This window comes from Schistocerca serialis, chromosome 2, assembly GCF_023864345.2.
Source record: "Schistocerca serialis cubense isolate TAMUIC-IGC-003099 chromosome 2, iqSchSeri2.2, whole genome shotgun sequence".
NCBI lineage: Eukaryota > Metazoa > Arthropoda > Insecta > Orthoptera > Acrididae > Schistocerca > Schistocerca serialis.
The window spans coordinates 471,095,986-471,109,903 of record NC_064639.1 but is presented as its reverse complement, the minus strand read 5'-3'; positions in this window follow the sequence as shown (position 1 = coordinate 471,109,903).

The window sequence follows — 13,918 nt, the reverse complement described above, 5'->3', positions numbered from 1 at the left end:
CTGGCTATGCAGCTATGACTATGACGCTTTTGTTATACACACCATTTACAGGTAGCAGATAAAAACACGGCCACACAAAAAACAGAAGGCATTATCATGCCTAATTCGGTATAGCATACAAAGCAGTTTCCAGTCTTGTCGGAAACGACAAATAAAGGTCCTGTACGGTTTTCAAGGAAGTCCTGTACCATTCGTCCTGTAAAATAGTGGCTAGCTCAACTAACGATGATGGAGGAAGATAGCGATCAATCACTCTTTTCTCCAAAGTAGATCACAAAGGCTCAGTAATTCCAAGTTCTGGTGACTGTGATGGGCAGGGGAGATTCAAAAATTCGTTCTTGTGCTCCCTAACCCAGTTTAGGAAAATTCGATCTATGTGAACTGTGACCCTGTCTTCTTGCAATACAGCATCACCATTGGGGAACAAACATTGTATCATGGCTTAAACTCGAACAGACAAAAAGTTCACGTAATCCTTGAGAGTTATGTGACCTTGCAGTGTAACCATGTAGCCCATGCGATTCAAGATATGGCTCCCAACCAAGATTCACTCTTGAGATAAACGCAGCCAGATGTTAGAAGCGGTGTGCAACAAAACACGTCTGACATAATGACATTCTTCCATTGTACCATATTTCAGGTTTCATGGCTTCGGCGCCACTTTTATCGTTTTATGGGCATTTTCGCTACTGAGTGACTTTGGAATTCGAGCTCGCTCTGCAGTTCCCTGCTTATGAAGCTCCCATTGAGGTGTTTTAGTGCTGACAGTGTTCGCGTGCGCGACACAAAGTTCTGCAGCGACTTATGTATCCGTTTGTCAGAATCCTCTTCAAAGACCGTCCGTCACGATCACGTAAGACATTCTTTCGTCTGCGTTGCAATTTAGAGAAATATGCGTTGCCGCTTTCCCTGTATGCCCCGCATTTTGGAATAGGAAACACTTCGGCACTCATCATAAATGCACCTACAATTTTCCCATTCTCGGATTCATACAGCTCCGACATAATGCACTCAACGTTTCACAGAACTCTTTCCTGACCACGACTGATACCTGCAATATACTGGGGACACTGCACAGATGCTGTTCATGGTCAGATACAACAGCCCAACTTGCACGATTAGCCAGCATCTGCAATCATGTTCAAGAATACGTTTCTTATTGTTTTTCCATGCTTTTTGTCCAACCCCTGTATATTCGATACTTATATCTCTTATATCAGCCATTCCGGTTGTGTTATTTTGAGTTTGTGCCAGTACCCTAATTAGGTCAGTGATTCTTTCGAGTGCAAATAAGGTAAACATTGAAATGGAGTCTTATTGTTCTATGGTCGTAAGTTCTATGGTTCAGACGACGTCGTTAATCGATAGGCACGTCTCACACACTCCGCCGGCCGGAGTGGCCGTGCGGTTCTAGGCGCTACACTGTGGAACCGCGCGACAGCTACGGTCGCAGGGTCGAATCTTGCCTCGGGCATGCATGTGTGTGATGTCTTAGGTTAGTCAGGTTTAAGTAGTTCTATGTTGTAGGGGACTGATGACCTTAGAGACATTTGAACAATTAAAAAATAATGGGATTTGTTACAATTTATGCCTAAAATAATTTATTTCTTCTATTATATTTTGACTAGGATGCTGCAGGGAAGGAGGTTACAAATGAAACCAAAATACCATCTGATATAATCAAGATACATTGCAACGGACTGACGAAGTGAATAGTTTTAACTTAGCACCCATACAGAAGAAAAGAATCCCTTCAAAAATGAAGAGTAACATTGCTTCAATAAATGGTTTACTCTTGCAAAATGCTGCACACACATTGAACGAGGAAGAGAATCAATATGATGTTTTTGTTAAATATGTTGAAACGAGAGGTCTCTCTTTTGAATATGTATTTGTTGTTGTTGTTGTGGTCTTCAGTCCTGAGACTGGTTTGATGCAGTTCTCCATGCTACTCTATCCTGTGCAAGCTTCTTCATCTCCCAGTACCTACTGCAACCTACATCCTTCTGAATCTGCTTCAGAAACGATTTCCTTGCCATTGCCAGTCTACATTTTATATCCTCTCTACTTCGACCATCATCAGTTATTTTACTCCCTAAATAGCAAAACTCCTTTACTACTTTAAGTGTCTCATTTCCTAACCTAATCCCCTCAGCATCACCCGATTTAATTTGACTACATTCCATTATCCTCGTTTTGCTTTTGTTGATGTTCATCTTATATCCTCCTTTCAAGACACTGTCCATTCCGTTCAACTGCTCTTCCAAGTCCTTTGCTGTCTCTGACAGAATTACAATGTCATCGGCGAACCTCAAAGTTTTTACTTCTTCTCCATGAATTTTAATACCTACTCCGAATTTTTCTTTTGTTTCCTTTACTGCTTGCTCAATATACAGATTGAATAACATTGGGGAGAGGCTACAACCCTGTCTCACTCCTTTCCCAACCACTGCTTCCCTTTCATACCCCTCGACTCTTATAACTGCCATCTGGTTTCTGTACAAATTGTAAATAGCCTTTCGCTCCCTGTATTTTACCCCTGCCACCTTCAGAATTTGAAAGAAGAGAAGAGAAATTTGTTAACATCGAGTATAGATTTAAGTGTCTCAAAAATGTTCAAATGTGTGGAATTCCTAAGGGACCAAACTGCTGAGATCATGGGTCCCTAGACTTACCCACTACTTAAACTAACTAAAGACAACACTCACACCCATGCCCGAGGGAGGACTCGAACCTCTTGTGGGAGGGGCAGCACGATTAGTGACATAGCGCCTCTAACCGCGCGGCCAGTATTTCATGAAGTATCGTTAGTACCTACTTACCTGATGCTAAAAGTCACCAACTTGCAGCTATTCGTTCTGTTACTGTAAAAGCTTTTCTGAATTTTGCGTCGATATAAGTGGATCAATTTTACAAGCAAGCTTTTCGGTATCAGCTCGTTTTATTCTTTAAAAAAAAAAAACTCGGAAACAGCACTGCGTCTTCAACAGGGAGCTCATACATTAATGAATCGATATTTCAACGTCTCAAAATCCCCTCTATAACTTACATAGAACGCTTTTCAAATATCTTAAGAATTATTACAGCAGCGTCGATTTTGGGTTTCGATGCCTTCAACCGGGCAAGCAGATTGAAACGAATGTGTGATACAAGACAGATTTGTAAGTATCATCCAATAACTTACATGTAGGCCGTACATTTTCTGATGAATTACTATGTTATAAACTGTCAGATATATATCAATGACATAATTTTGTAATAATTTCTGTGAGTATGTAAACAGTCAAAGAGATTTTCTGTCCAATCCTCGATATATATAGATATATTTCCGGAGAAGAGTGTGAGATGTAAATGCACCTTTACATATAGAAGTGTGCAATTCATTTGGCTACATACAAAAGTATCCACATGTGACTGTACGATTCAGTTTAAGGAAAAATGTTGAAGAATGTGTGAGAGGCAGAAGTAACAGACTAGTGTTAAACAGGCTCTCAGGTGCCATAGGACAGTAGCACAAAGAAACAAGCATTTCTTACTGGGCATATGTTTATACTTTATTTTGAACAGTATTATCTCCTATAGGAACATGGAAAATGTATAACTCCCTTTATAACTACATGTGTTCATCTTTAGGTTCTCCTGTACAAGAATCTGATACGTTATTTACACCTCAGCCAATACAGCGTTAACGTAAAACAATGTCGACTGACTGATTTAGTTTTACTTTAAGATATGTTTACACAGCAAGCCGTACCAAAACCCGTGCATGGCATCACATAATTGTTCTCAGGAAATCTTTTTGTTCAGCTGTGCCTAAGATAGCAATAAAAGAAAGAAGTTATAGTATGGAAAATTAAACAGAATGCGACGGATGCGACTCCTCGTTGAACCTTAGCTTTCTTTCTTTTTTGGTGTTCTGAATCGCAGATGCTGGGTTGACCAGAGCATATCCGTCCACAGACGGTCGCCTTTAAGACACAACTTCATTTTACTTCATTTTACCTTCTTCTTGTATTCTTGATGTGAACGTTTCTATTCAAGGAATGTTTCCGACAGTATGTCCTGCTATCATACATTTGTGCCACGTTTTCCATTATACCCCTTCAGATCGCTACCGCATTTCTGGTCTTCACGATATGATGGTTTGAATATGACAGTTTAAAATAGCTGCTGATAAAACAGTAGCCACGTGCACTATTGTTAACACGTTTTGTTTGGAAAAGGTGATGTATAACAAGCATTATTTTAGCAGACTTCTTGTTATGATTCTTGTTTTAGTATCCTTAGTAGAAACTCTATCCTGTGGCAGCAGTTACCAGACCTTTCTTATATACTGTCACAAATGTTACTTTTCGTTGCTAGTACATGATAAATTACTGAATCAGTAACACACATCATTTTGTACATACTTTGGAGGGTAAATACAATGCTTTCAATAAACGTACTTGATGTTCCTGACCGTCGATAATGAGTGCCTATGAGTGGTTATTTCATAAGAAATCATACGGTGTGCGGCAGAGAATATTTTGTATACCACTGTCACCCTCGTTCTTTTCTGTTTCAGTTGCGTATGGTTTATGGGAAGAATGATTGTTTGCTTTGTCTGCCTTCGGGCATCTCAAATACAATTTTGCCTTCATGATCTTTCCGCGCGATATACATTGGAGGAAACATTATATTGGTCGACTCTCCTCTGAACTTTAACAGTAAACCACTCCGTGAAGCAGAAAAACCTCTCTTCCAGAGTCTGGCTCTGGAGTTGGCTGAGCATCTCCACGATGCCTTCCCACTGACTAAACGAACCTGTAAAGAAATGTGTCGCTCTTCGTTTGATTATCATTTTCTTTATCAGTCATATCTGGTACTGAACACAGAATGTCTTGTAATATTCAAATAAATGGAATGAGGGTTTTCGAAGTTACTGCCTCTGTTGTTGGACTATATTTTCTGACGATTCTTCCAATGTATCCAAGTATAGCATCTACCTTACCTGCGATTAGTTTTATTTGATCTTTCCTCTGAAAATCGTTCCGTATGCACACTCCTAGATATTTTATATGTTAAATTTTTTATCTCAGTAACCTCTCCCTTTATCAAGCACCGAACCTCTACAGGTATTCCCGGTTCTAGGCGCGCAGTCCGGAACCGTGCGACTGCTACGGTCGCAGGTTCGAATCCTGCCTCGGGCATGGATGTGTGTGATGTCCTTAGGTTAGTTAGGTTTAAGTAGTTCTAAGTTCTAGGGGACTGATGACCACAGCTGTTAAGTCCCATAGTGCTCAGAGCCATTTGAACCATTTTTGCAGGTATTCCATTATAACGCTACAATTTCTTAACGTTTCTACGTCTCTGTTTACTAGAGCATCATTCGAAAAAAGCTTTATAGAACTTCCGACGTTATCCACTGTGTAATTTCGAAATACTGTGAGAAGTAATGGTCTGCTATTATTCGCTTGCGGTACGCGCAAAGTTGCTTTTAAGTATGAAGATTTATCCACTTTGAGAATGACGTACTGTTTGGTGCAGACTCTTCAGTCCACGCACACAGCACTTTCGATATTCCGCGCTCTCGTATTTCGTTCATTAGGCGCCAGTTCGGAACTGTATCGGGTTTCTGAGGACGAGGAACGCGTCATCAGCATGGGTGCCGCACGATGAATCAACTCGCTTCAGACACTAGACATAATAGATAAATGCATATAAAATCTTACAAAACTTTTTAATTCAGTGATTATGAATCTGATATCTGAAATATAAAATTCAAAATGGCGGATCAAAATTTATAAATGTATCGTATTGGAGTAAAACTTAAAACTTCGTGTACGAGGTATTTTAAAGTAGCTGATAGTAACTTAAAGTCAAAATAACGGTCCGGAAATGTTTTATTCGATATTTTTCATTTTTGAACTGAAATCGCTGTCAAGTCCGACGCTAGCGTCATTATCGCTATCCGAGGGGGCGCTGTCTGGTTGTCCTCTTTTAGATATCCCTTAAGGTAGTGGCTAGCAAGCGTGCATTTGAGCACGTGACATTTTGGTGTATGATTCCCATCGGGTGGTCTTCCCACATACGGTGCTTACATAATGTGGCACACATGGTTTTTAAATAATTATAATGCCCACATCTATCCCATAGACAATAGTCATATTCGTATAAGTGGTTACTAGCCCACGAGCGGTAAAATGGAGCCTGAGGTGCCAAGATGAAGTTTAAAACTTCCTGGCAGATTAAAACAGTGTGCCCGACCGAGACTCAAACTCGGGACCTTTGCCTTTCGCGGGCAAGTGCTCTACCTACTGAGCTAACGAAGCACGACTCACGCCCGGCACTCACAGCTTTACTTCTGCCAGTACCTCGTCTCCTACCTTCCAAACTTTACAGAAGCTCTCCTGCGAAACTTGCAGTTCTGCAAGTTTCGCAGGAGAGCTTCTGTAAAGTTTGGAGGGTAGGAGACGAGGTACTGGCAGAAGTAAAGCTGTGAGTGCCGGGCGTGAGTCGTGCATCAGTAGCTCCGATGGTAGAGCACTTGCCCGCGAAAGGCAAAGGTCCCGAGTTCGAGTCTCGGTCGGGCACACAGTTTTAATCTGCCAGGAAGTTTCATATCAGCGCACACTCCGCTGCAGAGTGAAAATCTCATTCAAGATGAAGTTTAGCTGGTCCATATCGTCCTTTTGGGATTTAATTCCCTTTGCATATATTTGTAGTTGCAATCCAGAGACGACTTCATCCTTGTCTATTTATGGCATGCACATAAACATATTAGTAGCTATCTTTTATTTCTTTTTAACTCTTCCCTGTGAAGAACATGCCGTTTTCCCATGTCAAGTGTCCATAAAATTTTCCTATGTGTCTTTTCGGGTCAAACACGTTTTATATCATATGATATCTATTTAACAATAGCCTTTAATATAAGAGGCGATAATTCTCTTTTGTAGCGCGTTGTGAAATTAACCTCTGTCGGTCGACAGAGTATAAGGGCGATGAAAGGGCGTTGCACGTCCGTTCACGCAATTACCATATTTTTTACATGTAAAACATAATTTGGCCCATGCTAGTCATTTGCTATTACATGGCGATGAAGTGGCGTTGTACGTTCACTCACGCGTTATTTTTTGTAATAAGGTACAAAATTAATCTTAAAATATTGTTCATTCAGTGCGTGTCAGCAATAAGAAGTATATTTACATCATCTGATGAAAACACCTACTCGACCATCTGTGTACAGGTTAACCGAGATTATTGCATTATGGCGTTTACGTACTACAGTTTCGCTGTTTTATGTCCTATGTCATCATTCATTAATAACGATGGGTGCGTTATGCAACATTCGTTGTGAAAGGGCCGATATATTCTAATGGTGTAAGTCGGGGTAGTGTGTTCGAGCTTATATGAAGCCATGCAAAGTTTGTTACATTTTAGTCATAACCTGGTGCAGAGACTTTATGTTTAAGAAAAAAATGGTTCAAATGGCTCTGAGCACTATGGGACTTAACATCTATGGTCATCAGTCCCCTAGAACTTAGAACTACTTAAACCTAACTAACCTAAGGACAGCACACAACACCCAGCCATCACGAGGCAGAGAAAATCCCTGACCCCGCCGGGAATCGAACCCGGGATCCCGGGCGTGGGTATGTTTAAGATATTCAACCTTTCTATAAGTTGTTTGTTTTAAGATATAACTGCGTTGGTCTTTTATCTTTGACAGTCATGGTCTCAGACATGCGCTTTGTTCCCCGCCATGTTGATTTACAGCGCGTTATATAGTCCCACTTAGTTTCACGTGAGCTCCCGAGGCCCACCGCACGGCGTCCATGGAGACGAGGCGCACACCAGAGCTTAAGTCTTGGTGTTGACTTAGTACTTAGGTATCGCATTTTTAAAATGTGACTACGCCTATTGAGGCTGTTGTAGTTTTATTTCTAGACCCTGGCCTCTTAGACAAATTATAGATTCAGGTATATCTTCTGAAGAAGGCTCAATTATTTTGGCGGAAACGTAGGTAAAGGTTGATTTCATGACCACAATCGACGCCAATAGTTTCTTATACGTTATCAGATATTCTGTATACCAAAACATCTAGAATTGGGAGACCGACGTCACTGTCAACCTAGAAGGTAAATTTGATTATAGGGTGAATTCCATTTAAGAAATTGTGGAACTCATGAAGTTCTTCTTCGCTGTGTGGCCATATAACAAATGTATCGTTCACATAGCGGAGCCAGAAAGAAGGCTTCAGAGGAGCACTACTAAATGCCTAGTGCTCAAAAAGTTCCATAAAAACGTCAGCTGCAACTGGCGAAATGAGTTAGCCCATAGCATGGCCGTCAGCCCGTTCATAAAATTCACCATTGTATTTAAAGTAGCTCGCACGAAGACACAATTCATCTAATTCACAAACATCTGGAGGAACATTCGCCCTTATGATCTCCATTGTATCCGATACTGGGACGTTAGTAAATAACGATTTCAAATCGAAGGTAACCAGAATGTTACCTGCAGATATCTGAAGTGTGCGTATGATTTCCCAAAAATGTATGACCAAAAGTATTTGTTTTACCAACTAGATGTCTCAATTTACCACATAAATGACGTGCCAAAAAATAAGTCGGCGCGCTATTCCCACTGACGAAAGGCCTCAAAGGAACCGATTATTTTTGTATTTTGGGTGGTCCGTAAATTCTGGGTGAGACAAGTATTCGAGGTGTTAGATTCTTTGGAACGGAGCTGTCCAGTATGGGGTCTGATATTAGGTTTTCCACTTTCCGAACGATTCTGTTCGTCGGATCGCTTTCCAACTTGCGATTCGCAGGATCACCTAGCAGCTGTTCCATCTTCCTGTGATAATCCATAGCGTCCAGAACAACAGTAGCATTCCCCTTATCCGATTTTGTTACAACGATGGTTTCGTTTCTCATGAGTTCAATAAGAGATTTCCTTTCCTGCGACGATATGTTGCTTTAGGGAAGTTTCAATTTCCGTAGAACTTTCGACGCTCTCGAGCCAAGTTACCAGGTGTGGGAAAGACCCATCGTTCTTTGACAGCCATGTTATAAAGCTGCTACGAAAACAAAACACAGATTCACTGTAAATTCAATCGTAGCGAAAGCCTCAGCCGACAAAAGAACTGATAGAAAGCAAATAATTAGTATAAGGAGAGCAATACACTCTGTGACCGTAATGGCACCGAATGACAAACAGGAAGAAGATATACTGAACCTGTTTTTCGAAACATTTTCACTGAGGGGACTCGTACCGTGATTCCTCCTTCAAATCGCTGCACGGGAGTCAGATAACGAAATAAGTGACCACGAGACAGGAAAGCAACTGAAATATCTCTACAACGGAAGGGCCACTGGACCTTCGAGAAAAGGCATCTAACATCTAGCTAAATTATGGGCTTATATCTCTGACTTCTGTCTGTTGCGGAATTTTTGAACACTTTTTATACTCGAATATGATGAAATTTCCCGAGATCGAAAAACTCCTCTTTAAGAATCAACCAGGATTCCGAAAAAAAAAATAACGATCGTGTGAAACCCACATTGCTCTGCTTCGTCTACAAGACGCAGAAAAAAAGAAATATTGGAGCACAGTGAGCCAACTTGCTTCGAAGCCTGGAGAGAATATAAATGGGAGAAGTTCAATCTTATGTAGATTTCACTGGTGCATTTGTGTCGAAAGCTGCGGTGGCATCGCATGTCGATGTGACAGGAGCCGCGTAAACAGTGAATCGAACAACGACACAATTTTTACATACTGTTTGTGTGGCCTGTTTAATATATGACTACGATCCCATTCTGTTGGGAGTATACTACAAGACGGGTAGCATACGAGAAGGTTGTTCATGACGTTTTAATTTGTTTACTGACTTAAAACCAGAAACAGATGGCTACTAAATTTTCTTTGCGTTGCTCCACTTTCGTACCTGGTTCTCCTAGCCTTAATAGTATAGTTAACAAGTGTAAATGTAATTGTCTGTGTACATTCCATTTTGCCAACGTGTAGCAATGTGGGTATGCAACAACTAAATAACTAAATCTGCTCCGTTGCCGAATGGTCGGCAATCTGAATATGCGCAGGAAGCTCAGATTAAGTATATCCGGCGTCACCGATATTTTTCGGGCAAATATTACAGCGAGAAAACGATGCGTGACTTATTCTATCGACTTCTGCTGTCTTCTGGTAGCCGGCCGAAGTGGCCGCGCGGTTAAAGGCGCTGCAGTCTGGAACCGCAAGACCGCTACGGTCGCAGGTTCGAATCCTGCCTCGGGCATGGATGTTTGTGATGTCCTTAGGTTAGTTAGGTTTAACTAGTTCTAAGTTCTAGGGGACTACTGACCTCAGCAGTTGAGTCCCATAGTGCTTAGAGCCTTTTGATTTTTGTCTTCTGGTCTACTCATATACAGATTCCAGAAAACGACAATTGAAGATGATGAACAGACGGCATCCGAGGTAAAAGATCTGCTTTTCGATCCATTTGTGTCGCACCGCCACTGAAATACAGCTCGGCTCCTGCCAGCCAACCATTATCTGGTCATAATATTCTAAATAATGGCACAAAACATTGAAAATAATTCTTGTTTTTTAACTGATGTTGATCATGTTCGAACTTATTAATCCATGCATAGTTTGTTACATTTCCGTCATAACCTGTTACAGCGGCTTTATGTTTAAGATTTTCAACCTTTCTATAACTTATTTGTTTTAAGATATAACTGAGTTGGTCTATCATCTTTTACAGTTATGCTCCCAGTTAGACATGCGCAATGTTCCCCGCCATGTTGATTTGCAGCGCGTCATGTAGTCCTACTTAGTTTCACGTGAGGTCCCGAGGCCCACCACACGGCGTCCATGGAGACGAGGCGGACTTAGTACTTATGTACACACACACACAAAATGCTCGAGGGAGGACTCGAACCTCCGATGGGAGGAGCCGCGTGAACGGTGACAAGCCGCCTGAGATCGCCACGGCTACCCCGAGCGGCGAACAGAATTTAACATTGCTGTTAGTGCAGGGAAAACAATGGAGATGAGCAGTGGCGCCCAGTTAGGCATCGATTCGGCTGTTACTAAGATAACGTTCGATCCGTGAGCGTCCGTGTGGCGGCGCTACAGTCGAGAGAATGAGTGAAGCGTGGTCAAGTCTCAGAGACTGCAGACAAGGAAGCGAGCTGCGGTGGCCATGAGTCGCATGGGCACGTATGTGTATCGCAATTGGCTCATTGGTGGAGAGCGATTATAAGGAAGTACTGCTGCGACTGTTGAGGGCGTCAGAAAGAGAAAGAGAGAGAGAGAGAGAGAGAGAGAGAGAGAGTTATCAGCGAGGAGTGATGAGCTCGTTGGATGGGAACGTGGCCGTGTTTGGAATCCCACTCTGATTTCGTTGAAGGCTGCGAGGAAATCCGCCGTAGATGGGATATATGGAGCGCGGATTTATTTGATCTGGTGAGCACTTCCGTTTTACAGGCCGGAGAGAAAGGAGTGAACTTGGTCTGCAAGTGCAAAACGGTTACTCTCGACCATCCTGGTTTCCAGTGGCTAACTGGTTTCTGCTAACCGTGTAACTTATCTTGGAATTGAGTATGCTGTGATATAATTTAGAATCACACACACACCATTTAAGGTAGAGTACAAGCTGCAGAAGTGTTGGCTTAAAGTATAACTTGTTTTTGGGGTATTTTTCAGCAGTGGTGTGGGATTCCGAGAAGTTAGGTGAGTCCCGTCGACAACGTGGTCATTAGAGACGGAGCGCAAGCTCGGGTTAGGGAAGGATGGGGAAGGAAATCGGCCGTGCCCTTTCAAAGGAACCATCCCGGCATTTGCCTGAAGCGATTTAGGGAAATCACGGAAAACCTAAATCAGGATGGCCGGAGACGGGATTGAACCGTCGTCCTCCGAGAAGTTAACTAGTAAATAGTAGTAAGCTTCAGGCGAGCACACATGTGTTGTCGCATGTAATCGGCGAAAGTTGCGTGAGAACATGATTGCGAATAGTATTTTTACTAACGCCATAGTGTAATCTACTAGCTGGTAGAGACTGCATCACCCAACTATTTAACTTTCAACATTGTCAAAATATATGGTATAATGCTGAAGAAGATGAGATCCGAAATGGACCCATAGTACTGTTGAAACCAGTCATCAATCCAAAATAAATATTTAAATGCTTGCTACCTTGCCTCTGAAGTATTCCTTTATGTACATAAAACTTCTTAGGAGCTCCAGTATTAAAAGATCAGAAAAATTAAGTACGCCCCTGCTTTAAAATTTCAATTCAGAACACACGATAAATTTTACTACCAACAAGCACGGAAAAATCCTCAAGATTACCTGCTACTATTTAATGTGACCGTGAGTTTTACCGAGCGAGGTGGAGCAGTGGTTAGCACACTGAACTCGCATTCGGGAGGACGACGGTTCAATCCCGCGTCCGGCCATCCTGATTTAGGTTTTCCGTGCTTTCCCTAAATCGCTCCAGGCGAATGCCGGGATGGTTCCTCTGAAAGGGCACGGCCGACTTCCTTCCCTAATCCGATGAGATCGATGACCTCGCTGTTTGGTCTCTTCCCCCAAAAACTAACCACCACCGTGAGTTTAACATGCAATGGGGCTACAACTGCAATTGGAAAATCATATCTGCTAAAAGCAAATAACCCGGATTTGGACAATCTTCGTTTGTCCAGTGCACTAGTATGCAAAAATTGAGGACTAAAGTAAACTTTTTAACTTCCAAGAAGTATACCTTGACGATACGTGGTCCAAATGTAGAGAAAACTTCTACAGTAAATTCTGGAAGGTACCTGAAAAAATATAAGACGGGAATTATTGAAAGATACTAATCACACTGATTTCAGCACGATTTATGATGGTCCCCGGCGCATCACAAAGGGCGGGACACCGTTCTTAGTAGAGCGTATAATCACAAAGGACGGCAGTCCATGCTCTGCAACGTGCTTTCGTGATGGCCATAATGATTGTAAACTGTATTTGTTCCAGGGCTTTCCATCCCTCCACCAACCGCAGTTGACAGTTGCTCAATGGTCGCTGGTTCCCATGGACGCTACACACTACGTCTCCTAAACGCATCCAACACATTTCCGATGGGATTTCAGTCGGGGTAACACCGCATACCTTCTCGTTGCAATGGTTCCTCCACCTTCACTGCTCGATACCGTCGCGCATTGTTATCCACAAAAATGAAGTCAGGGAAGAGTACACCCCTGAAAAGACGCACGTGCTGGAGGAGTACCCTGTCACAGTAATGTTCACCGGTGAGCGTACCGTGTTCAAAGATTTGGAGATTAGTAGGACCATTCAACATTATGCCTCCCAACACCATAACATTAGGACCACCAAAACGATCATGTTTGACCATCTTCCTGGATTGATTACATGTTCCCTCCTCTGGGCATTTGAGATTACTCCCAGAAATACTGAATCTGCCCTCATCCGAGAAGAGCACGCGAACCCACTCCTCTTTGGTCCAGTCCCTAAGCCCGTTGCAAAGGGTGCCGCCGTTGAGCGGGTGGTAGCGGAACACAATGTACTGGTCATTGTAGCCGTGTCGCCGTGGAGCGTGAGACTGCATGCCTTGCAGTCCTCTTAAACGTGGTTGTAAATGCGCCCGCAGTTTGACGTAAGCCCCTTCTCGCCTGTTGCACAATATACCAGTCATCTGCTTGTATAATTCACCAAGGTCGACCACCTATTCGACAGGAGCGCATGTGATGCGGAACAATCGACAAAGCACCTGAAGCAATGCTGAGAGCCTTTACTTGATGGAGAAATACATCCATCGTAGAGGCAGGAAACCACTCAGATTTGGCACAACTTTGAAGTATGGAAAGATCTCGATTGCATAACTTTCATAATCAGATTGAAGGTGTGAAGTAAAGTGAACAAAGAAATTGATGGC